Below are 23,619 nucleotides of genomic sequence, written 5' to 3'. Positions count from 1 at the left end.
AGTGAAGGCAATGGGGGTTGGCAGGTATACATGCATATTTAAAACCTGTTTCCCCTCTAGCAGTGGTTCCCAAACTTGTTGTGCGGGGAAAGCCCCTGGCAGGCCAGGCAGGCTTGTTTACCAGCTGCGTCTGCAGGTTCGGCCGATCATGGCTCCTAGTGGCTGCAGTTCACTGCTCCAGGCCAATGGGAGCTGCTGGAAACTGTCCGCTAGAAGCAGTGCCCGGTACATCCCTCGGCCTGCACTGCTTCCAGCAGCTCCCATTGGCCTGGGAGCCACGATCGGCCAAACCTGCAGACGCGGCAGGTAAACAAACCAGCCCAGCCCACCATGGGTTTTCCCTGAACAAGCGACGGAACAAGTTTGGGAACCACTGCTTTATAGGATTAATGTAGGTGTAGTTTTCTTTTTGATTGAGTTTCTTCTCTACTAAAAATAGATGCTGTAGTCCAGATCCTGGTGATGTAAATCAGCATAGCTCCACTTCAGCCAGGATCTGGCCCTGTGTAGATAGGACATGCAAGCCAATAGGCAAGTATTTCCCTTCCTCTGGTGGGTTTCTCTTCCTTCACAGTTATACTGAGACTCATTCACTCACTCCTATTTTATAAGTCTTGGCCTGGTATGTCAGTCGGGGACTTGAACAAATATAGGAACCTCAGGCTGATGAGCTAGAAGAATTAAATTAGATCATAAAATCATCCAGCAATTCCTGGCTTCTTCCCTTGACCCAACTGCAAGTTTGAAAACAATAAAACAGTTTTCAGAGTAGCAGCCGTGTTAGTCTGTATTCGCAAAAAGAAAAGGAGTACTGGTGGCACCTTAGAGACTAACACATTTATTAGAGCATAAGCTTTCCTGAGCTACAGCTCACTTCATCGGATGCATTTGGTGGAAAAAACAGAGTATATTGCTCACATTTGAGTAGGCATTTCAGCCCAGGAGTTGATGGAAAGAAAGCTGTTTGCTTAAGTATAATTGAGTGCAGACTGGGAGGGGCCATTGAGGATGCAAAGCCCCACCCCTCTTTCCTCTAGCTCCGCAAAAGATGTGCCTGATGCACTCACTTGCAGCCGGATCCAATGCCCTCTAAAATCAATGGGAGTCTTTTCACTGACTTGAATCTTTTTTTTTTTTTTTTTTAAGACTCTCAATTAAGCCATTGTAGAAGTGATTACGACATCAGATTTACACTGGTATAGACAAGATGAAGATTGTCTAGTCAGAATGGTTACACTTCAGCAGCAAAGCCAAAAGCTGTCTCTTATGTGACACATCGGCTCTGTCTACACTAGCACTTTAGTAGATAAAACTTGTCAGTCAGGGATGTGAAAACACAACCCCCCCCTGACATAAGTTGCACTGACAAAAGTGCTGGTGTGGACAGCACTATGCCAGCAGGAGAGCACACACTCACGCGCTCTCTCTCCCTCCAACCAGCATAAAGCAGCAAGACCAGATACTTTTTTTTTTTTACACAGCAGTGCAGCTGCAGTGGTACAGCTGTGCCACTGTAAAGTCTGTAATGTAGACCTAGCCTTAATTATTGTCTACACGAGGAAAAGTGGTTTAAAGTTATCTAACCAACCTCTACCCTTCACTATGCAAATGCAAGTTAACACATTCTACCCCAGTCTAGCTGGTGGATGATCAGCCAGCTAAAAGGTGTTTTAACCTGCATCCACACTAGACAAAGTCAAGTCTAGCTACACTGACCACTTGTCTAGTGAAGACAAAACCTGAGTGTCAGCACCAACGCATCCACCACCCCTAGCATCCCCCTCCCCCACCTTATTGCTGCTACCACCATTTCCTAGGGTGACCAGACAGCAAATGTAAAAAATCAGGACAGGGGTGGGGGGGGGGGTAATGGGCACCTATATAAGAAAAAGCCCTGAATATTGTGACTGTCCCTATAAAATCAGGACATCTGGTCACCCTACCGCTTCCTCTTGGCACTAACCCCACTGTCTTTTAGTGATTCCTGACTCCCAGCATGGCAGGGGAGTGATGAACTATTTAACAAGGCTCATTTTGCTGGCTGATGTCTGTCTTGAGTTTTCTGGGTGCACTTTAGCCATCTACGATGCTTCTCTTTAAATGGCAGCTCTGAGGGGAGCCCGTGCTGCTGTCTATTGTGTTAACGAATTAAATCACTTAACATGTAAATTACCTTTCCCCTACACAACACTGAGTCTTTCATTGCAGAGATAGAGGGGGTGGGATCAGGGCTTTGTAAACACTGACCTGTTGTGCAAAAATAATGTGCCATAGATGGGGGTTACCTAGGAACAGAATCGGAGGTAATGGATCCAAGAAGACATAAGGTGAAAAAGAGAACTGTTTATGGAATAATTGCTCTTACCCACTGCTTGCGTGTTTCAGGGGATGAGCCATATCCGCTCTCAAACTGTCACGACTGATGGATTGATTTAAAATTGCAGCAGAGAACCACAGAAGAATGTGAAGAGAGGTGAGTAATTACTGCCGTGGGCAGCTGCACACTGTGCAAGCAGGGACTCTTAGATGGGAGGGACTCGGCACAGCTGCTAACAGAGCAGCTATGGATGAGGCTTCTGCTTTGCAGACCTGGAAGGGTCACTATAGACCAGTGTCATGGGTCAGATCTTCCCTATGACTAACATGCAGGGAAGGCCTGATCTTCCTCTTGCTAATGCTGGGGCAAATAAGGAGTAATTCCTTTGAGCCAATAGTTACACCTGCATCAAGCTGGTATGTGTTTTTCACAGGGAAAGTGAGGCCCTGTGGTTAAAGGCTGGGACTCTAAAGATCTTGATGAAACTCCTGGCTCCGCCAAAGACTGACCTTGGGCAACTGTTTCAGATCTGTAGAAGAGTGATCAAAAAGGTTGTCCGGCACATTTTATCTGTGTCAGACTACTTGGTTGTGTGTCTGTTTAGTGCCCAACAGATGGGGGGGCGGAGGGGGCTGTTAGTTGCAGACTCTAGATGCTACTACAACAGCCTTTCACCCTAAGAATAACTCTCAATGCTGACTTCCTCTTTTACCTCAAAACAAAAACCCTACCCCAAGCAGGGTTTTTGACCCCACAAGGGAGAAGCACCAGACAGCTTATGAAATCCACCAGCTATTGATATTTTTAGGTGGCAGGCAGTCTGACATCCTAGTGAAGCATCCTGAAACCTTAACGCAGTGCAAATTGTAGAGGCTGTTTTTATGCTCGGGTCTGCCTCTCGCCATGGCTAACGTGCTGAACAGTCTTTCAGGGCTGGGCTGACAGTTCAGGCCACTGCTGATGCAGTGTTGTGCTGTGCTAGCCTCTTGCCTGCTCTGGGCCTGAGTTTTCTCCACCAAATAAAACTTATTCCCTTTTGTAGCAGGCCAAGGTATCCTTGAATGGCAGGGGCCAGGGCCAGCAAGGACCAGGTGTCACAGGGTTTTTGGAGTGTTCACTCCTAATACAATGACAATCCAGCCAGAGGGGCCTGCAGCATCCAGACTGCAGGTGCCTGTCCCAGCATTTCTGCTGTGACAGCAAGCAAAGGTCTAATGGAGTCTGGACACTTGAGGTGTGGAAAAGCTATTGTCTTCTTCGTGAAACTTCCTTTTCTATTGGCTTGGCTGGTAGTTTCTGGTCTAAGGTCTCTGGTTGATAGCACAGGGACATGTGTCTCAACCTGGTGCCCTATTGAGGGCCACTTTATTCCACCACTGACCTGCTGTGTGACCTTAACCCAGGTGTTCTCTCCCACCATTCATCAGCCTTGTAACCTTTCTAGGGTAGGGGCTGTCTGGCTGTAGAGCACCAAGTACAATGGGCCCCAGTCTCAGTTGGGACCTCCAGATACAGTTATCATACATCAATGTATTTAAGGCCCAACATATTTATGTAAATATAAAGCATCCCAAGGCCAAGAGTACAGAATCAGATTCCATTGGGTGACCTTGCTTCCAGCTAATGAACTATAAAGCAAACAAAAGCATTGAGGCACCTGAGTGTGAACAGAAGTCCAGCCCCTCCCTGGTGGGAGACAATCGGAGGTCAGTGTCCCTCCAGACTATCTACAAAGTTTTGTTGAGCTCATTTTGGTTCTCAAACTCCCCGCCCCTCCACAGAGCCCACACTCTGGCTGCAACCCTCAGGCTGCTATATTCTCCTAATTAAAGTCAGTAGAGCTGTAACGTTCCTTAAGGAAACAATTTCCAGTTCAGTGGCATGAGGGTGGGCACAGATGGATAACGTATCACAGGAGAGCAAAAGGGCAGTCCAAGGGATGTGAAACTAAAAAGTTAGAATAGGAAAGGCCATCATTTAAATTCACCAGATTCAATTTCATGAGCTGCTGCTAAATATGCCAAGAGGGGTTGAGAGAGAAATGGATAAAACTTAGTCTTTGTCAGCACTCTTGCATGTCTAAATCTCTAGGACTCTTCCATTACTTAATTGTTTACTGGGTTCTCAGACAAAAGCCTTTCTTGCATAAGAAATCTCTTCCCCTTCCCCCTGCATAGGTGATCCAGGGCTAGAGCACCGAAGGGGGAATGGTGGCTGCTGAGCACCCACCGGCGGCCTCCCACCTGCCAGCAGGCCCTTCTAATCAGTGCCTCCCCCTTTCTACCTGTGCCTCCTGCCCACCACAATCACTATTTTGCGGTGTGCAGGGGGCTTGTGGGGGTGGGGGGAGCAAGGACATGGTGCACTTTGGGGAGGGGGCAGAATGGGGTGGCAAAGAGATAGGTGGGACTTGGTGGGGTGAGGCCTGGGGCAGACTCGGGGATTAAGCACCCCTTCCCCCCCCCGCCCCAGCACATTGGGAAGTCAGCACCTGTGCCCCCCTGATGTTTTCATCCTCTGGAGGAGATTCTTTTTAATGTTTTTAATTAAGTAAATGCTAAGAAGGATGAATTCAAACTGGAATAGGTATAGAAAAGGGCTACTAGGATGATCCTGTCTTAATAAAGGCGACTCAAAGAGCTTAGCCTTCTTTTGGTTAGGCTAAACAAGCCGATGGGAGGTACGATTGCTCTCTATCAATATATCAGCAGGATAAATACGAGGGAGGGAAAGGAATTATTTAAACTCAGTACCAATGCGGACGCAAGAACAAATGGATATAAACTAGCCATCAGGAAGTTTAGACTTTGAAATTGGATGAAGGTTTTGAACCATCAGAGGAGTGAAGTTCTGGAACAGCCTTCCAAGGGGAGCAGTGGGGCAAAAGACTCATCTGGCTTAAAGACTAAGCTTGATAAGTTTATGGAGGGATGATATGATGAGATCTCCAAATATTAGCAGTAGATATGCCCAATGGCCTGTGATGGGATGTTAGATTCTTTCCTGGGCGTCTGGCTGGTGAGTCTTGTCCACATGCTCAAGGTTTAGCTGATCGCCATATTTGCGGTTGGGAAGGAATTTTTCCTTCAGGGCAGATTGGCAGGGCCCCTGGGAGTTTCTTGCCTTTCTCTGCAGCATGGGGTACTGCTCGCTTGCTAGAGGATTCTCTGCACCTTGAAGTCTTTAAACCATGATTTGAGGATTTCAATATCTCAGATGTAGGTTAGGGGTTTGCTACAGGAGTGGGTTGTTGAGATTCTGTGGCCTGCAGGAGGTCAGACTAGACCATCATAATGGTCCCTTCTGACCTTAAAGTCTAAGATTCTGTTCTATTACATTTTTCCTTTCCCTACTGTCACTTTGAAAACAGAAAGCTAAGGATGGATGGCAGTCTCCCCAGCACACTTGTATATGAGGGGCTGGACTCTAACAACTAGAACAAAGGCCTCTCCTGCAGTTTTCTCCATCTGTCAAATGAGGCTTTTGATACTGACTTCCTTTGTAAAGTGCATTGAGATGTACAGATAAACACTACATGACTAGACATTTATCAATATCCTTTTTGGCTGAGAAGAGTGGAAGAATACAAAAAGAGGATTCTCAGTGAGGCTATTGGACATTGATACACCCTGTAGTTCTCTAGGTCTCCACCTGTACAGGAGAGAGATGTAAATGACTGACCTGGCCTTATGCCATCAGTTGCCAGTGCTCAGCATCCATGTGGCTGGAAGGATGGTGGTCTAGGACTTAAACTTGGGATTTTTTGACATGAGAACTTGAAGCACTTAACCAGTCCATTTTCAGTGGGTGGGTTTACAGCTTCCTTACATATCAGATAGTTTACTAAATGCTGGTTACACTGTATGCAGTGAGGTCTCTGTTATCAGGAACCTAGGGAAGGATGTACAGCTTGCTGCAGGGCTCATTACTTTACAAACAGAGCTTCTGGATTTTACATGACAGGCCTCCATCCAGGACTAGGCAAAATAGTCTGGCATGGGAAGTTCTGTAGATACAATACCAGAACAAGCAGTGGAGGTGATGGAGAACATAAAGTTGCCTGTCCCTGTATCAAATCCTGTCAAGAGAAACACAGGAACAACCCTACCAGATGAAATCCATCCACGCTCTAGTTCAACATAGCCTGTTTAGATCAGTGGCCTATATCGGATGCTTCAGAGCAAGGTGTGAGAATGTCCATAATGGAATAACCTGTTGTTGGGTAAGTTCTTCCTGACCCCTGTCAGTTATAGGTCTTTATGACCTGAAGCATGAGGAGTAATTGCCCTTGGGTGTATGTAAAATTTTGCCACCTCATGGTTTAACCGTTTTCCCAGATCACTTGCCCTATTTTTCCACATTCTTTATTTAATCTGGAAAAATGGGGTAAATTATCTGGAAAAAGGGATAAACAGTGAAATGGCAAAATTTGCAGATAAAACCTCTTCAGGATAGTTAAATCCGAAGCGGACTGCAAAGAGATACAAAGGGATCTCTTAAAACTGGGTGACTGGGCAACAAAATGGCAGATGAAATTTAATGTTGACAAATGCAAAGTAATGCACATTGGGAAACATACTCCTAACTATACATATAAAATGATGGGGTCTAAATTAGCTGTTAAGCCAAGATCTTTCTTGAATGGTCATTGAGTGGATGTTTTCAGAGAACTAGCCACAATGTGCAGCAGCAGTCCAAAAAGCTAACAATGTTGGGAATCATTATGAAAGGGATAAATAATAAGATAGAAAATATCATTGTCTTATGTAAATCCATGGTATGACCACATCTTGAGTACTTCATGCAGATGTGGTCGCCCTATCTCAAAAAAAATATATTGGAATTGGAAAAGGTTCAGAAAAGGAAAACAAAAATGATTAGGGGTATGGAACAGCTTCCATATGAGGAGAGATTAAGGCTGGGACTTTTCCGCTTGGAGAAGAGACAACTAAGCGGGGAATACGATGGAGCTCTATAAAATCATGACTGGTGGAGAAAGTAAATAAGGAGGTGTTAGTTACCTCTTCTCATAACACAAGAACTGGGGGTCACCAAATGAAATTAATAGGCAGCAGGTTTAAAACAAACAAAAGGAAGTATTTCTTCACAGAACCAACCTTTTGGAACTCTTTGCCAGAGGATGTTGTGAAGGCCAAGACCCTAATGGGGGTTCAAAAAAGAACTAGATAAATTCATGGAGGATAGGTCCATCAATAGCCATTAGCCAGGATGGGCAGAGATGGTGTCCCTAGCCTCTCTTTGCCAGAAGCTGGGAATGGGCAATAGGGGATGGATCACTTGATTACCTGCTCTGTTCATTCCTTCTGGGGTACTTGACATTGGCGACTGTTGGAAGACAGGATACAGGGCTAGATGGACCTTTGGTCTGATCCAATCTGGCCATTATGTTCTTAAAACCTTCTGTTTAAGCTTTTGACTCCAAAGAGCTCTTGTGGCAGTGAATTCTACAGGTTTGTTGTGCATTGTGTATTTCCTTTCATCAGTCTCGAATTAATTTACTATTTACATCCATCCTTCCCTCTTCTCTCTCTTTCTCTTCCCCCCCCCCCATGTGACTTGCTGTACTGAGTCCCTTGACTCTGGAAATGGTAATGATCTATAGATGCAGCTAGGCACTTAAGATTTTTCAGACATACTAACCAAATCAGAGGTCTAACCCCCATTGAAGTAGATTCTTTAGTAATCTTACTATGCACCTAACTATCTTTATCAATCTGGTGCCAAGCGACTTGCTCAAGCTCAGGCACTGCCTTAGTGGTAGAATTGGGAATAGAACCCATGACTACCAAGTCTCTTAATTACAAGAAAATCTCAACTTCCAGGGGTGGGGGAAGACTTTTTTTTTTTTTTTTTCCCAGTAAAACAAGCTCTGCTGATGGGCCATTTATGTGAGTCATCTGACTGCAGCTGTATTTGTATCCAGGGTCTGTGCACAGGATTATTAAAAGTTACTTTGAAAAAATCATCAGCTGCCTATTGCTGATCACTGAGTCTGGAAAAGTCAGTGGTTACATATCACTGCCTGCTCTCTTCTACAAGATTGCTGATTACTCTGAGATGATCGTGACGTCGCCATACTGGATACCATGACAACCATTTCTCTTGTGGGAGGGAGTGGCATTGCTATTTTGTTGCCTGAAAAGTCCTCTGTTTGCTTTTGTGGGATGCACTCTTTAAAAAAAAAAAAAAAAAAAAAATCAAAACTGATGTCACTGTAATATAAATCAGTCATCTGTTACAAAAGGGGTATCAGAAAACCCTAGTACAAGTGTTGTAAAAATAGCTCAAAAAGACAACGGAGGGGAGGCGGGGGGGGGGGAGTAAAATAGAGAAAAGAACACAACAGGCTCGTACAGGAAGTAAGACACCATGGTCAAACTCGTAGCCTCATTGGAGTTGATGGGAATTTTGCCAGTAGGGCCAGGATTTCATCCTAAATCTACAGCACAAATAAACTAGCAGACCTCCCCCCCCCCCAAAAAAAAAAAAAAATTTAAAGAGGCAGTTGAACTTGGCCAAGAAACCTAGGATGAACAATACTCCTATACTTGCCAACAGCTTCAGGAATTTTTTTTTTAATGATCCCAGACAGTATGATTGGTTTTTCTGGGTTGTCCAGAGGCCAAGCAGGCCAGATTCTCAGCCATGCCCAGCTTTCACTGTGTGCTTCCATGGGATCCTTTGGCTTCAAGTGAGCAAGTTCTACACTGATCTAGGCCTAGATCAGTGTATCTTGTACCTACTCTAATCTGTCAACACGCTTTACTCTCCAAGAAGCCATTTACCAAGCAAGGATTTATGGCATGCAGAGAAATACACACCGCCCCCAGTGGAGTGCAGTGGGGAGGGGGTTGAAAAGCCACCTTGGTCATCTCTACAGCCACTGACGTCTGCTCCATAGTGGGCTAATCTAGCAGCTTTCAACCCCTTTTGTTTCGTAGGAGTAGTGCAGAGGGGCTTGGCTGGATTCTCTGTTACAAGCTAGCATCACAACATCATTGTAGGGCCTTGAGCCCTATAGGGGACAGGAAGGTAGAATGCAATTTAAGTCAACATGGCCAGATTCTGCAGCAATTCTGTGTTCGCTGTAGGTCTCTCATCCAACTGTTGAGCAGTTCTAGTGCTGGGTAGTATGGGAAGATCACAGCCCAAGATGATAACTGTACAGAGGGACTAGTTCGCTTTGGTGGCATCTGACTCAATACTTAAAGTGCTTTGAGATACCTTGGGTCTTATTCCCATCTACATTACACCAGTGTAATGTTGCTGTGCTTTCAGTGCTGTTATGCCAGTCTCAGACTGGTGCAATACAAGGGAAATACAGGCCCTTTGAGTTTGAAGGTGCCATGGAAAAAATTTCAGTTTTCTTCAGCCCCATTACCCAACGGGGGGGGGGGGAGTTCTAGGTTTCCAGTATTAAAATTACTTCTAGAAGTAGCATTTTCAGGAGCGAATCAAACTTGCTCCAATTCCCTAGCAGCTGCCCATGTGCTGGATTTCTCTGCTTGCTTTACAGGACAAGCACCCACCCTTCAATTACATGATTAGAGCATCCATTGACAATGAGAAAATTAAAACTCCGTGCTGCTTTTCAGACAACACTTTTATTACTTTATGAAAGGGAGGCTGAGTGCAATTTAACAGCGTTGTGCAGCACAACCAGAATTGTTCCCTTCTGTGGGCTGCCTTCTCTCCTCCCATTTGTTTTCCCCCAGAGACGATAGTATTTGCAAAGGCGTAATAAAGCAGGAAAGAGAGCAGGTGTGAAAGGAAACATCAATTACCATTAGCCTTGACAATCCTGGGTGATCCCACCCAGTGCAATGGAGCTATGGTGGTCAATTGGTGTGTGTGTGTGTATATGTGTGTGTGTGTATATATATATATTTTTTTTCTGTAGACAATTCACTATGTGCTTTTCTTTTCTCATAAAGGCAAAGTTGGTTGGGGCTGGGAGATTTTGATAATATTTGTGCTACAGGAACCATTCTAGGAGATGAGATCAGAGCCCATTTTGTACTAGACACATAGCAAGAGACAGGCCTTGTCTTGAAGAGCTTGCAGTCAAAATAAGTGTTATTACTCCCATGACATTATAGATGAGGAACTGAGGCAAAGAGAGATTAAGGCCAAAGCTACACTAGAGGCACAGCTTCAGTGCTGTAGCACGATAGTGTAGATGTTCCCTACATTGATGGTGGGGGGGGGCGGGAAGGCAGGGGACCCCTTCCAATGTGGTTGATCCACTTTCCCAAGCAGCAGAAGCTAGGCTGACAGAAGGATCCTTCTGTTGACTCAGCCATCCATATGTGGGTTTAGATCAACTTAACTGTGTTGCTCAGTGGTGTGAAGCAATGTGGTTAGATTGAAAATCTGGCCCCGAAGCCTGTTTAGAGCAAAGGTGCTCGAGGGTAGACTATGAAGAGCTCAACACACTCAACTTTCAAAAGAGCTGAGTTCCTATGTGAGCAGCCATTTAAGGACCAGATTTTCAAAAGATTTCAGGACCCAGCAAGCTGAGTTCTTTTGCGAACCTGGCCATTTATCTTGAGGCAGTATATGTGAGCTGGGCTCTTCTGAAAATCTGGGTGTGATATATTATAATTTTTAAAATTCTGAATGCTTTGGAAAATCTGCTCCTAAGTGATTGGAATAACAGAGACTTGGTGGGATAACTCACATGACTGGAGTACAGTCATGGATGGTTATAAACTGTTCAGGAAGGACAGGCAGGGCAGAAAAGGTGGGGGAGTAGCACTGTATGTAAGGGAGCAGTATGACTGCTCAGAGCTCCGGTACGAAACTGTGGAAAAACCTGAGTGTCTCTGGATTAAGTTTAGAAGTGTGTGCAACAAGAGTGATGTCATGGTGGGAGTCTGCTATAGACCACCGGACCAGGGGGATGAGGTGGATGAGGCTTTCTTCCGGCAACTCACGGAAGCTACTAGATCGCATGCCCTGATTCTCATGGGTGACTTTAATTTTCCTGATATCTGCTGGGAGAGCAATACAGCGGTGCATAGACAATCCAGGAAGTTTTTGGAAAGCGTAGGGGACAATTTCCTGGTGCAAGTGCTAGGGGAGCCAACTAGGGGGAGCGCTTTTCTTGACCTGCTGCTCACAAACCGGGTAGAATTAGTGGGGGAAGCAAAAGTGGATGGGAATCTGGGAGGCAGTGACCATGAGTTGGTTGAGTTCAGGATCCTGACGCAGGGAAGAAAGGTAAGCAGCAGGATACGGACCCTGGACTTCAGGAAAGCAGACTTTGACTCCCTCAGGGAACAGATGGCCAGGATCCCCTGGGGGACTAACATGAAAGGGAAGGGAGTCCAGGAGAGCTGGCTGTATTTCAAGGAATCCCTGTTGAGGTTACAGGGACAAACCATCCCGATGAGTCGAAAGAATAGTAAATATGGCAGGCGACCAGCTTGGCTTAATGGTGAAATCCTAGCGGATCTTAAACATAAAAAAGAAGCTTACAAGAAGTGGAAGGTTGGACATATGACCAGGGAAGAGTATAAAAATATTGCTCGGGCATGTAGGAAAGATATCAGGAGGGCCAAATCGCACCTGGAGCTGCAGCTAGCAAGAGATGTCAAGAGTAACAAGAAGGGTTTCTTCAGGTATGTTGGCAACAAGAAGAAAGCCAAGGAAAGTGTGGGCCCCTTACTGAATGAGGGAGGCAAGCTAGTGACAGAGGATGTGGAAAAAGCTAATGTACTCAATGCTTTTTTTGCCTCTGTTTTCACTAACAAGGTCAGCTCCCAGACTGCTGTGCTGGGCAACACAAAATGGGGAAGAGATGGCCAGCCCTCTGTAGAGATAGAGGTGGTTAGGGACTATTTAGAAAAGCTGGACATGCACAAGTCCATGGGGCCGGACGAATTGCATCCGAGAGTGCTGAAGGAATTGGCGGCTGTGATTGCAGAGCCCTTGGCCATTATCTTTGAAAACTCGTGGCGAACGGGGGAAGTCCCGGATGACTGGAAAAAGGCTAATGTAGTGCCCATCTTTAAAAAAGGGAAGAAGGAGGATCCTGGGAACTACAGGCCGGTCAGCCTCACCTCAGTCCCTGGAAAAATCATGGAGCAGGTCCTCAAAGAATCAATCCTGAAGCACTTAGAGGAGAGGAAAGTGATCAGGAACAGTCAGCATGGATTCACCAAGGGAAGGTCATGCCTGACTAATCTAATCGCCTTTTATGATGAGATTACTGGTTCTGTGGATGAAGGGAAAGCAGTGGATGTATTGTTTCTTGACTTTAGCAAAGCTTTTGACACGGTCTCCCACAGCATTCTTGTCAGCAAGTTAAGGAAGTATGGGCTGGATGAATGCACTATAAGGTGGGTAGAAAGCTGGCTAGATTGTCGGGCTCAACGGGTAGTGATCAATGGCTCCATGTCTAGTTGGCAGCCGGTGTCAAGTGGAGTGCCCCAGGGGTCGGTCCTGGGGCCCGTTTTGTTCAATATCTTCATAAATGATCTGGAGGATGGTGTGGATTGCACTCTCAGCAAATTTGCGGATGATACTAAACTGGGAGGAGTGGTAGATACGCTGGAGGGGAGGGATAGGATACAGAAGGACCTAGACAAATTGGAGGATTGGGCCAAAAGAAATCTAATGAGGTTCAATAAGGATAAATGCAGGGTCCTGCACTTAGGATGGAAGAATCCAATGCACCGCTACAGACTAGGGACCGAATGGCTCGGCAGCAGATCTGCGGAAAAGGACCTAGGGGTGACAGTGGACGAGAAGCTGGATATGAGTCAGCAGTGTGCCCTGGTTGCCAAGAAGGCCAATGGCATTTTGGGTTGTATAAGTAGGGGCATAGCGAGCAGATCGAGGGACGTGATCGTTCCCCTCTATTCGACACTGGTGAGGCCTCATCTGGAGTACTGTGTCCAGTTTTGGGCCCCACACTACAGGAAGGATGTGGATAAATTGGAAAGAGTACAACGAAGGGCAACGAAAATGATTAGGGGTCTAGAGCACATGACTTATGAGGAGAGGCTGAGGGAGCTGGGATTGTTTAGTCTGCAGAAGAGAAGAATGAGGGGGGATTTGATAGCTGCTTTCAACTACCTGAAAGGGGGTTTCAAAGAGGATGGCTCTAGACTGTTCTCAATGGTAGCAGATGACAGAACGAGGAGTAATGGTCTCAAGTTGCAATGGGGGAGGTTTAGATTGGATATTAGGAAAAACTTTTTCACTAAGAGGGTGGTGAAACACTGGAATGCGTTACCTAGGGAGGTGGTAGAATCTCCTTCCTTAGAGGTTTTTAAGGTCAGGCTTGACAAAGCCCTGGCTGGGATGATTTAACTGGGACTTGGTCCTGCTTTGAGCAGGGGGTTGGACTAGATGACCTTCTGGGGTCCCTTCCAACCCTGATATTCTATGATTCTATGATTCTATGATTTGCCCATAGTCAAAGGCACACAGTTTTTGGTACCACCCTTTCCTCAGAACTTTTCTACTGGTACACCTCTGGAATTTTCTAGAAGTTAAAATATTGGGTCCCCAAAAAGCTAATAGGTGGTATTTATTCAATTCCTTTGGTGCATCTGTTAACTATGGCAATAATTCAGTTTCTCACTCTTGAGAAATGAGGTTACCCTCATTTTTGGCTCATTTTTATTTTTGTGTTTTTCCTTTCTCTTAGCTCCAAGCATTAATAATCAACTCTCATAATGCTGGTTAATTTTTCAAATCCCCATATTCTTCATGCCTGATGCTATAAAGCCAAAAGCTGAGACTAATGCAGGGAAATGAGATGGCTAAAGTTATTTAATTTTTTTTTTTTTAATTTGGCAACACAAAGTATTGAAAATCTCATTTTATATAGCTAGAGCATCTTTTCATCCTGAAGGATCCCTGTGAGCTGTTCTATAGACAAAGGGGTCATTGCCACATCAGTATAATGAAGTACAGACTTGAGTGAATGCTATTCATTTCAGTTTGCATGAATTTCTGTGAAATTTCCCTGAGGTTTCAGGACCTCTAGGTTTCCCCTTCAGTGTAGGGGGTCATGTAAATCACCCCCCAGACAAGAGTCAATGGGTGATGGGCACTTCCTGTCCAGGTACCGATGCATCCCAACCCCAAGAACTTGTCCCCAGTGCCAGGTGCTTTCACTGCAGCCTGCAGAGGGGAAGATTGAGAAGTGGAGCACTGGGTGCTTGGTCGTTCGGCCACCCCTGGTAATGTTGGGTGCTGAAGGCTGGGGATTAACGCTCCCTTGAAGGCTGTATGGACTGAAGCAGTCCAGGCTCACCTCTTTCATCTGAAGAGATTAGCTGTAATGGGAAATGCAGAACATTAAACAGCAAAGTGGATTTGTCCCAGCCTTGGGGGAAGAGGGGCAAGGGTCAGAAAGTTGACATTCCCCTGCAAGTGTGAAAGAGTTGAGGGGCAGGAGGAGGTCTGTGGGTCCCATATGTGTGTGGGGGGTAGGAGGCAGTGCTTGCTCCACAGATGGGGAGGAATGGCGTAGAGGTGGAACCAGAAAAATAGCCCCAATCAAGTGTGGGGGATCCCATTTGGTGCAATGTGTGCTTCCTAAGGAGTTGCATGGGGAATCCTGGTCTCAATGTGCCCTATCTATCTAATCACTCATTGTTATAATGGATTCTGAGGACCTCGGATACCACCACGAAGGTAAGTTCCATGGGGCAGTGAATGTCAAGGTCTAGGCACCCTATCGACCATCATATTCTTTGTGCCCTCATTTTTAGATGATGCCCTTTAGTTCATGAGCCCCTAACCTGGTACATCAGAGAGAGCTTCCTCCCACAGTATATGGGGGAGAGCCTTCCCCAGACTCACGAGTGCACTCTTGCAGTGTGTGGGAGAGAACTCTCTTGACTTTTGGTCCCCTCTGTATGAGCATCAGACGCAGTGTGTACTCAGCTGGGACGGGAGGGCCAGATGGCTGCGCAGGGGAGCAAAGGGGTTGCAATATTTAGTGCCTTTCATTTTGGCTCCTCTGTAATGCCTCTTGTATAAGAATTCAGGTCAGACCTGCCAAGCAATCCCCAAGGGGATCTTTATTCCCTATTCTGGCCAAGTTCCTTCCTGGGTTTCAGGTTTAAATCTCTGTTTCAAACAGATAATTAAATCATAGTGTAGACATTACTAATGGAGCTGAAGGGAAAATCAAAAAAACATTTTGCTACTCAGGGGAATTTATCAAAGCAGCTCCTGGAGAGACTTGGCCTTCTTTAATGATTTGCAGAGGTATGAAGTCACTCCAGCAACTTACTGAAATTCAGCAAGCCAGCTCCCATGCAAATTGCTGTACTGTGAAGATCTCACAGCTACAGCTTGTCATGGCTCACCAGTGATATTCTTTGGGAAGGGTTATTAGTGCTTCACATCAAAGATGGATTTATGCCTACAAATTAGGTGTTGCCTCTCTACAGTGGCTCGTTCATCAAAGGGATAAAAGTCTACTACTGCTACTAGTTCACAGGGTTCCTCCAAGTGGTGGAAGTTTGTACAGCTGAGAGTTGTGGTTTCAAATCCTGCTGGAGACCATTCAGTTTACAGCTCTGATCATAGTAATGTATTTAGGCTTTGCCATGTGCTTTGTAGATTTTGAAGACCAGAAGGACCATTATCTAGTCTGATTTCCTGCATACCCCAGACAATGGAATTTTACCCAGTGATTCCTACATCTAGCCCATATTCTGTGTTTGAACTATGGCTTTTTTTTCTTAAAAGAAAGATACCTAATCTTGAATGAAAGACTCCAGCTGATAGGGAAGCCACCATATTGCCAAGCAAGTTGTTCCAAAGGTTAATTATCCATCACTGTGGTTTTCTTTTTTCTTTTTTTTTTTTTTAAAAAAAAAACCTTTCTAACCTGATATAGTCAAAAGCAAAAGAGACAAGGCTTTGAAAAATGTGGCAAGTTCTGAAGCTATCAATCTGCACAGCCAATTTCCTGGTGGGATCACTGTAATACAGGTCCACATTACCTGCTGGTGTAAATTGGTACAGCTCTATTGACTTAATGGAGCTACTCCAATTTATACCTGCAAAAGAACTTGGCCCCTTTCTTTCAGGTTTTCTGACTATTCAAAAAATTTGCTCAGGGGAAGAAAAGGTTCCCTAGTTCACCACCAGTCCTGAGTTCTGCAATCAGTGCTGCTTCCTGAATAAAACAAAACGCAATTTAAGCAAACCAAAGACTTGCAGGAAAAGGAAATTTTAACATGAACATGATTTCTTCCCCCCCCCCCCCCCCCCGCTTTTATGAAAGGATTCAAATGGGGCAAACTGACTTGTGATGTGAAGACAGATTTTTAGACCCATGTAATCTTAGGAGTCAAAATTGGGTCTGCAGCGTAACAGCATGAACCAAAAAACAACCACCCTTAGTGTATGAGATGGGTGGACTGGAACTGTGACCCCAGATGGTTCAGGAGCTATCTTGGAGAATTAACAGACAGCATTTTCTGGCCCACTCAGATAATCCAGCTCATTTCATTTGAGATAAATTACAGGATCTTGTCACCCTTACTGCCGAAAGAGAGCTTATGATTCATGGTGTGCATGCTAGGCAGTGAGTGATCTACAGATGCCCTGCGGCACGCAGACCTCCTCATGAGGCTGAAGCATCAAATTCACCCAACAGCAGGCGGAGCAAATAGGCAAGCCCAAAGTAGAAAAGGATTATGATGAAAGCCACTGACGTGGCTAGATATGATGATATTCTTAGTGGGAAGATGCAGTTTAACCATTCAGGCCTTGATCCAGTAAAGCATTTTAGCATGAGTAACTTGAAGCATATGAGTAGATTCAGGGACTTCAATGGAACCCCTCACATGTTTAAAATTGTGCAAGTGCTTTGCTGGAGCAGAGACTTAGAAACCAAAGAAGGACACAAAACGAACCCCATATTGTTCTCAGTGATGCCACTGCAACTCCATTGATTTCAGTGGGACTGCATGACTGGAATGGAGGGCAGAATTTGACCAACTATATATTTTTATAAATGTACAATTATTATTAGATATATTTATAATAGATCCAATTCTCCATGGCCTCACAACTTGTGTTTGTCATTTAAAACCTGTGCAAAATCGATGTAAAATATTACCATTTGCTGGTGTTTCATACCCACTTTACGCTCAATTCTCTCTCTATTGTTATCTTTCTGTAGATGGGGGAAAATGAGGCAAAGAGAAGGGAAGTAAATTGCCCAAGTTCACACAGTAGGTCAGTGGTGTGGCCTAGAATAGGATAGAATGCAGCTGTTCGGACTCCTTGACCTGTGCCTTTTCAACTAGACCTCAAAGCTCTTTGGTTGTCTACTCAAAATCAGGTGACATTCTCCTCTTGTCTTGTTTTATGATGATAGGTGGAAAAAATGTGGCTTGGGAACTGGCTTGCTCTGAATCCTACTGCAATAGGAATAATAACAGATTCAGCCTTGCAAAGATTGTAAACATAGATGCCATATTGCTGGGATTTTTTTCTCTCATTTTTAATGGTGTTAAAATTGGCTCAGTTAACTTGAACAGCCAGTTATTAGTGCTAATAACACTACATACCCTCTCCTCATTTCAAGAGGTTTGAGCAGCAATGCTAAGCATCCAACAGGCTTTATCCCTAGCCATAACCCCCCATTAACAACACCTCTGTCAGTCTGAAATGTGTTCTTGTCGCCCTTCTGGGCCACTTAATTATGGTTTTGGTTTTTTTTTTTTGTAGGAAGAAAGCTGGCATGTAATTATTTTTATGATTAACAGTCTTGTGCAGCTAATTGTAATTAGACCTTATAATCACAGTTATGATTGTCAATTACTCATTCTTTCCTCATTTGAATGTTTTTCTTTATCTGAGTTTCAGAAAGTTGTCTTGAGCTAATACACACAAACTGTAGCAAACTTTCCAAACTTGTATCTCTCTCTCTCTCTCTCTTTTTTTTTTTTTTTTAAGGAATTAATTTTGGGTTGGGGGATAAGTGGGGAGGGGGAGAGCCCATCAATTTGCGCAGATTAGCATAGCTTTATTGATGTCAATGTAGCAATGCTGGTTTATGCTGGCTGAGAAGTTGGATGTTTTGTTGTATTGCATTAGGGAGTCACCTAAGAATCTATTTTCATTTGAATCATCATTTGTTATAGTTTCCATGCATTGAGCAGTCCATATTTTTTTTTCTTTTAAATCTGTATGCTCTTCTATATTTATGGGAATTAAAAAAACCCATCTACTGGCTCACTCATATATTATGCAACATTCTGTAATGCATTTTATACTAAATTTTTCAAATATACCCAGGCCTGATTCTTCTACTCAGACCAATTTTAAAATGGTCTAATGCCATCAATTTCCATCATTACTCCTGACTTACACCTTGGTATAGGAAAGGCGCATCAGGCCCAGAGTGAATGTCAGTTACAGGGAAGATGCTAGGATAAAGTCTGCTCTCAGCTATGCTCAATCCAATAGTTGAGGCTGCATAGATAATATAACAGATAGCACAGTACAACTCGCTGGGTGAAATGCTGATCTGATTGAAGTCAGTGAGAGTATTGCCATGGACTTCATTGAGACCAGGATTCCCTGTGCCGGACCTAACTTTGGGCTGATTCAGTTTTTACATTGGTGAAACTCCGTGACTTCAGTGGGATTATTCCTGACTGTGAATGGGTGACAGGTGTTACTATTTGTATTTGTGGTAGCACCTATGAATCCCATTAGTGGAACAAGGCCCCATTATGCTAGGTTCACCCCATGGGTGTTTATTCAGTAAGTGAGATGCAAATTTGGCACATGAAATTTATCTCCATATTTGATCTTTAGATCCCTGTGAAATTGATTTTGTGTTATGTAGGTTTACATGGGGAATATGCATGGTTTTGTGGTTAAGGCATTGGGCTGGGACTCTGGAGATACACATTCAATTTCTGGTTCTGAAACAGACTTACTGTGTGAGGTCGGCCAAGCCACTGAATCTCTCTGCCTCAGTTCCCCATTTATGCAGACTTGTAAGCCTCTTGGGGCTGGGACTGTCTCTTATGGGGTGTGTGTGTGTGTGTGTATATATGGCTCCTAATAAAGCAAGGCTCTGATCCTGGTTATGAGTCTGGGTGCTTTTATAATCTAAATATATGTGCTGACTGAGTTTCACTTTTTTGATTTTTGGGTAAGCATGAAATGTCACCATTTTTGCTAGAAGATTTGATTTGCGTTGTACTGGAAAAACTAGGCTTCCAGGCAGAGGAAGGGAAAGGGTGAACCTGTATTCATGTACCTCTGGGGGGAAAAAAAAACCACTTGCCATTTACATAACAAAGTAATTAACTGCAGAAGCATTCAAAGGCATCATAATACATGTAGGATACTGCAATGATGTATTGTGTAAATTGCCCAGCTGTATTCATAGATACCTTCCTTCTCCCATGTATTCACTGTATAGCTGGTCAACATTTTTTGATTATTGCACAATTTTGAGCTTTCAAAATTTCTGAAAAGAAAAATGCAAAATTTTGAAATTTAAATAAACAGTACTATTGGCTTAAAGTTACAATTTGTTTTGGCTTTTTTTCTTTTTACTATCTTTCAATATATACTTCACTCCTGGGTGGTTTTCCTTTCAGTCCAAGGGGATCAGTGCTATGGCTTTCAGGCACTCTTATTTTTAATAGACATGCAATCTGTAGAGGAGAGAGATCTTGGGCTGAGATTTTCAACTGGATTGGGTGATTTTGGGTTCTGGTTGGAGACATCTTTAAAAGGGCCAATCTCAGATAATGCTGAAAATCAGGCAGATTTTAAGGCAAGTCAGTTTGGGCAACCAAAATCACTTGGGCACCTTTTTGGAAATTTTGCAGTGCTCCATCCTCATCTGAGCAGAGATCTTGCTGTGTGCTTGTCGCTGTCATTTCTAAAGAGCAGCAGGGCTACCATCTTTCCCCCTTTCATCATTGGCCACCGTCGATAGAAACTGGAACATGGTATACATGTAAGAGGTCAAATCTGGTGCATGATGAAAAATTGACCTCCTTTCATATGACTTGAGGACACTCAGGGTCAGAGCAGGTGCGATCCTTGTAGCAAACTGCCAGTGTGACCCCTTCTTTGGGTAAAGATGGGGCAACCCTGCTTTAGTTTTGTGCACTGTGTTGGGGAGCTCTCCCTCTAACTGGAGCATGCTCAGAATGCCAGCAGGTTCAGGAAACTCCTTCCCCATTCCTAAAGAGTCAGATGTATAAATAAGGAGGTAAACTCCCAGTTGAGAGCTTACTGCCATTGTGTAAACCATTGTGACAGAATAATATCTGCTGTCTGTGCTGACTAGGGGTATTCAACAAGGTTCCTGATTTACTTAGAATGCTTCAAACTTACACTAACCAATGACTGCTGCGTTCAGCTGGAATGGGTGACTGGAGCATAGGGAAGGGCCATTGCAAATGTTGGCTATTACCATAGTTTATTTACCATCAGTAAATCACATGTGAAGGGGGAGCTGGATGCCTCAGGTGCTAGTGGATGGAATAAGGAGCCAGGCATCTCTGAGACACTGCTTTGAATACTGCTGTGATCAGCAGCCAGTAAAGGTTGTTGCCGTCTGTTCAGTGGTCTGAATGCAATGGGCTAGGAGACCGATGTCTACATTAAAAATAAAACACAGCAACCCCGTCCTCATTGTCAGGCTTGTTAGGCTTAAACAGAGATGCCAAGGATTGAATAGGCCTTGGTGACTGAATTCCCCGCTGGGCCCTAGAGATTGTCTATCTCTTGTCATGGAAGGACTGACTGATGTGTTAGGGGAAGCTGGTACCCCTGCTAAAGATAAATGGAGGAGTGCAGCCAGGACTGGCAATAGGATACCTCTCACCAGTGCTGAATTCGGTTTATATGCAACTCAGTTGACTAGTAGAAAAGGACATTATTTAATGCCCTGAACTCTTCTTCTAGCTCTTCTGACAGACTAAGCACTGTTCAGCCTTTACCAAGTTGAGTTGGATTTAATCTGATGATTTAGCTGTGAAAGGCACCACTGCCAAGTACCAAAACTGTGAACTAACTAGCTCTTTTTTAAGAGGAAAAGGTCTGTCTGGATCCATTCCATTGTCCTTGCTATTTCCAGACCACGATGACTCCATATCATAGTAGCTTTCTTCTGGCCTGGGAGGGTTTGCCATGTGTGCTCCCTCAATTTACCAAACCTATGCTCCAGCGGTGTGTCACAAGTTGGTTCCTTCTGCTGTCTCTGTAACCTTACCAGCCTTGGTAGCTGAGATTGGATCCCCCTGTTTGGTAGCATGCCAAGAGCCTGCCAGGTCTGAGACCAGAACCCAAATCCTCTTTAATAATGGAATGCAGAATAAAAATGCCCCAGGCAAATTAAGCTCCACAAAAGAAAAGTTAAATGATTCTATTCTCTAAGTGGCTTTCAAATGGACTTATCAAAATAGAATTTTGAGAATTGTTTTAATTGATAGCTATAGAGTGACAATAAAATGAAGAGAGATTAGAAAACACCCGTCATGCTCAACTGAGGCTGGAGGAAATTTTCAGCTTCAGCTAATTGTTCCATTTTGCAGTTTTAATTAAGTGCAGCCTCCTGAACCAAACCGCTCCAGATAGCGTCAGTGTCAGTGCAGACTAGATGCACCCAACTTTTCCTAGATAAGATTTTAACTCCTTAGAACCAGACTAGAAAGCTGGGCTACTGACTGGGAGATAGAAGGTAGTAATACGGGGTGAAATTCAGCCTTACTCAGAGGGCTATCATAAGACCTGGGTGGGACTTTTAAGTAGTTTGTAGACCTTGACCTGGCTCGCTACACAGGATTAAATGTTGCCAGCTGTGCACTTCTTTAGTGTTTTTCATAGTCAAGACTCGAAGCATTCTGTGTCCTGGGTTACAAGGGGTGTGGCTGCTGCTATTTGGACCCAATTTAAGCCATGTAAGGTACACCCAGATACCACAATGATGATCTTATGAAATGTTAATGGTCTCTTTGCATTTAGATCAGAGGAAGGTGGGTGGGGGAGGGCAAACTATGGCCTGCGGGCCACATCCAGCCTGCAGGCCCCTTCCCTCTGGCCCCCGAGCTCCTGCCAGGGAGCGGGATCAGGATAGGCTGGCGGAGGAGACAGCCCAACTCCCTGGCAGTGTGATGAGTGGGGCGGAGGCTAGCCCCTGGCACCATCCCTTCAGCTCCCCTCCCTCCCTGCCTCGCTCGCAGTCACAGTTTCCCCCAGTGCTTGGGCAGTGTGGCTGCAGCTCCGGCCGGGCGGCACGGCTATAGTGCTGCCAGACCAGATGCTCCAAGGTGGGGTGGGGAGAGCAGGGAGGGTTGGATAGGGGGTGGGGGTCCTGGGAGTGGTCAGGGGGTGAAAACCCGGGGGATTGGATAGGGGACAAGTGTCCCATGGGGATGGTCAGGGGGCAAAGAGCAGGGGTGTTTGGATAGGATGCAGAAGTCCCGGGGGGAAGTCAGGGGTGTGGATTCTGGGGATTGGATAGGAGACGGGGGCCAGGCCCTGCCTCGCTTCGCTGGCTTAGCCTCCCCCAGCTTTCCCTACCTGGCCTTCCATACAATTTCTGTACCCAATGTGGCCCTAGGGCCAAAAAGTTTGCCCACTCCTAACTTAGACTGTAATCTCTGCGGGGCAGGGATTGTCTTTTGTTGGGTGTTTTTGTACAGCACCTAGCACCATGGGGTCTTGGTATATGACTGCGGATCTTAAGCACTAACCCAATGCAGATAATGAATGAATGAGTAAAAATAAAAGCACTTTACAAACATTGACTTATAAAGCCTTCCACTATGGCTGCATTGGTAGGAAATATAAAGATACCTCTTTTACAGCTAAGACAATGGAAGCACAGAAAGGCGCAATGATTTGCCCAAGGGCCCATTGCAAATCCATGGCCAAAATGTGTAATAATACAGGGAACCTCAAGAGTTTTTGAAACAGAAGTGTATTAAAGAAAACCGCTTTAAATAAAGGTGGTCACAATTTTTTTGAATTTTGGAAACTTTGATGCAATGTCAGGTTTTAAAATTTCTAAATTAAAAAGGAGGAGGATATCTGTTAAATTTTCATAAACGCTCTCTTTTTTTGCTCACCTACATTATTGGTCAAAATGTTTCAAATTTCAAAATTTGGTTGAAGTTTGAGATTTTAAAAAAAAATCACAATCCTCCTCTTGTGTTTTTAAACTAGCTGTAGCTATGTACTACCACTTACATGTTTCATTCTGCCTTGAGTCCCTGCTTTGTTTTCTATTTTTAATGAGAGACTATACCCTGTCTGGA

General features: G+C 44.5%; 1 long non-coding RNA gene across 3 annotated transcripts in view; it reads left to right on the top strand.

Annotated features, from left to right (window-relative positions):
- Positions 1-23,619, top strand: part of LOC119848789 — a 110,618-nt gene that overhangs the window by 14,502 nt on the left and 72,497 nt on the right. For 2 of the 3 annotated variants that reach the window (XR_005290338.2, XR_006277130.1), the window contains exon 2: positions 2,386-2,473. This is a non-coding gene — a long non-coding RNA (uncharacterized LOC119848789). Of the gene's footprint in view, positions 1-2,385; positions 2,474-3,359; positions 3,683-23,619 lie in introns of those variants that run through there. The other variant, XR_006277129.1, reaches the window with a different exon arrangement.

The sequence above is a fragment of the Dermochelys coriacea genome, chromosome 26 (genome assembly GCF_009764565.3).
Source record: "Dermochelys coriacea isolate rDerCor1 chromosome 26, rDerCor1.pri.v4, whole genome shotgun sequence".
Taxonomy (NCBI): Eukaryota; Metazoa; Chordata; order Testudines; family Dermochelyidae; genus Dermochelys; species Dermochelys coriacea.
This window is presented reverse-complemented; position numbering and strand designations above follow the sequence as displayed.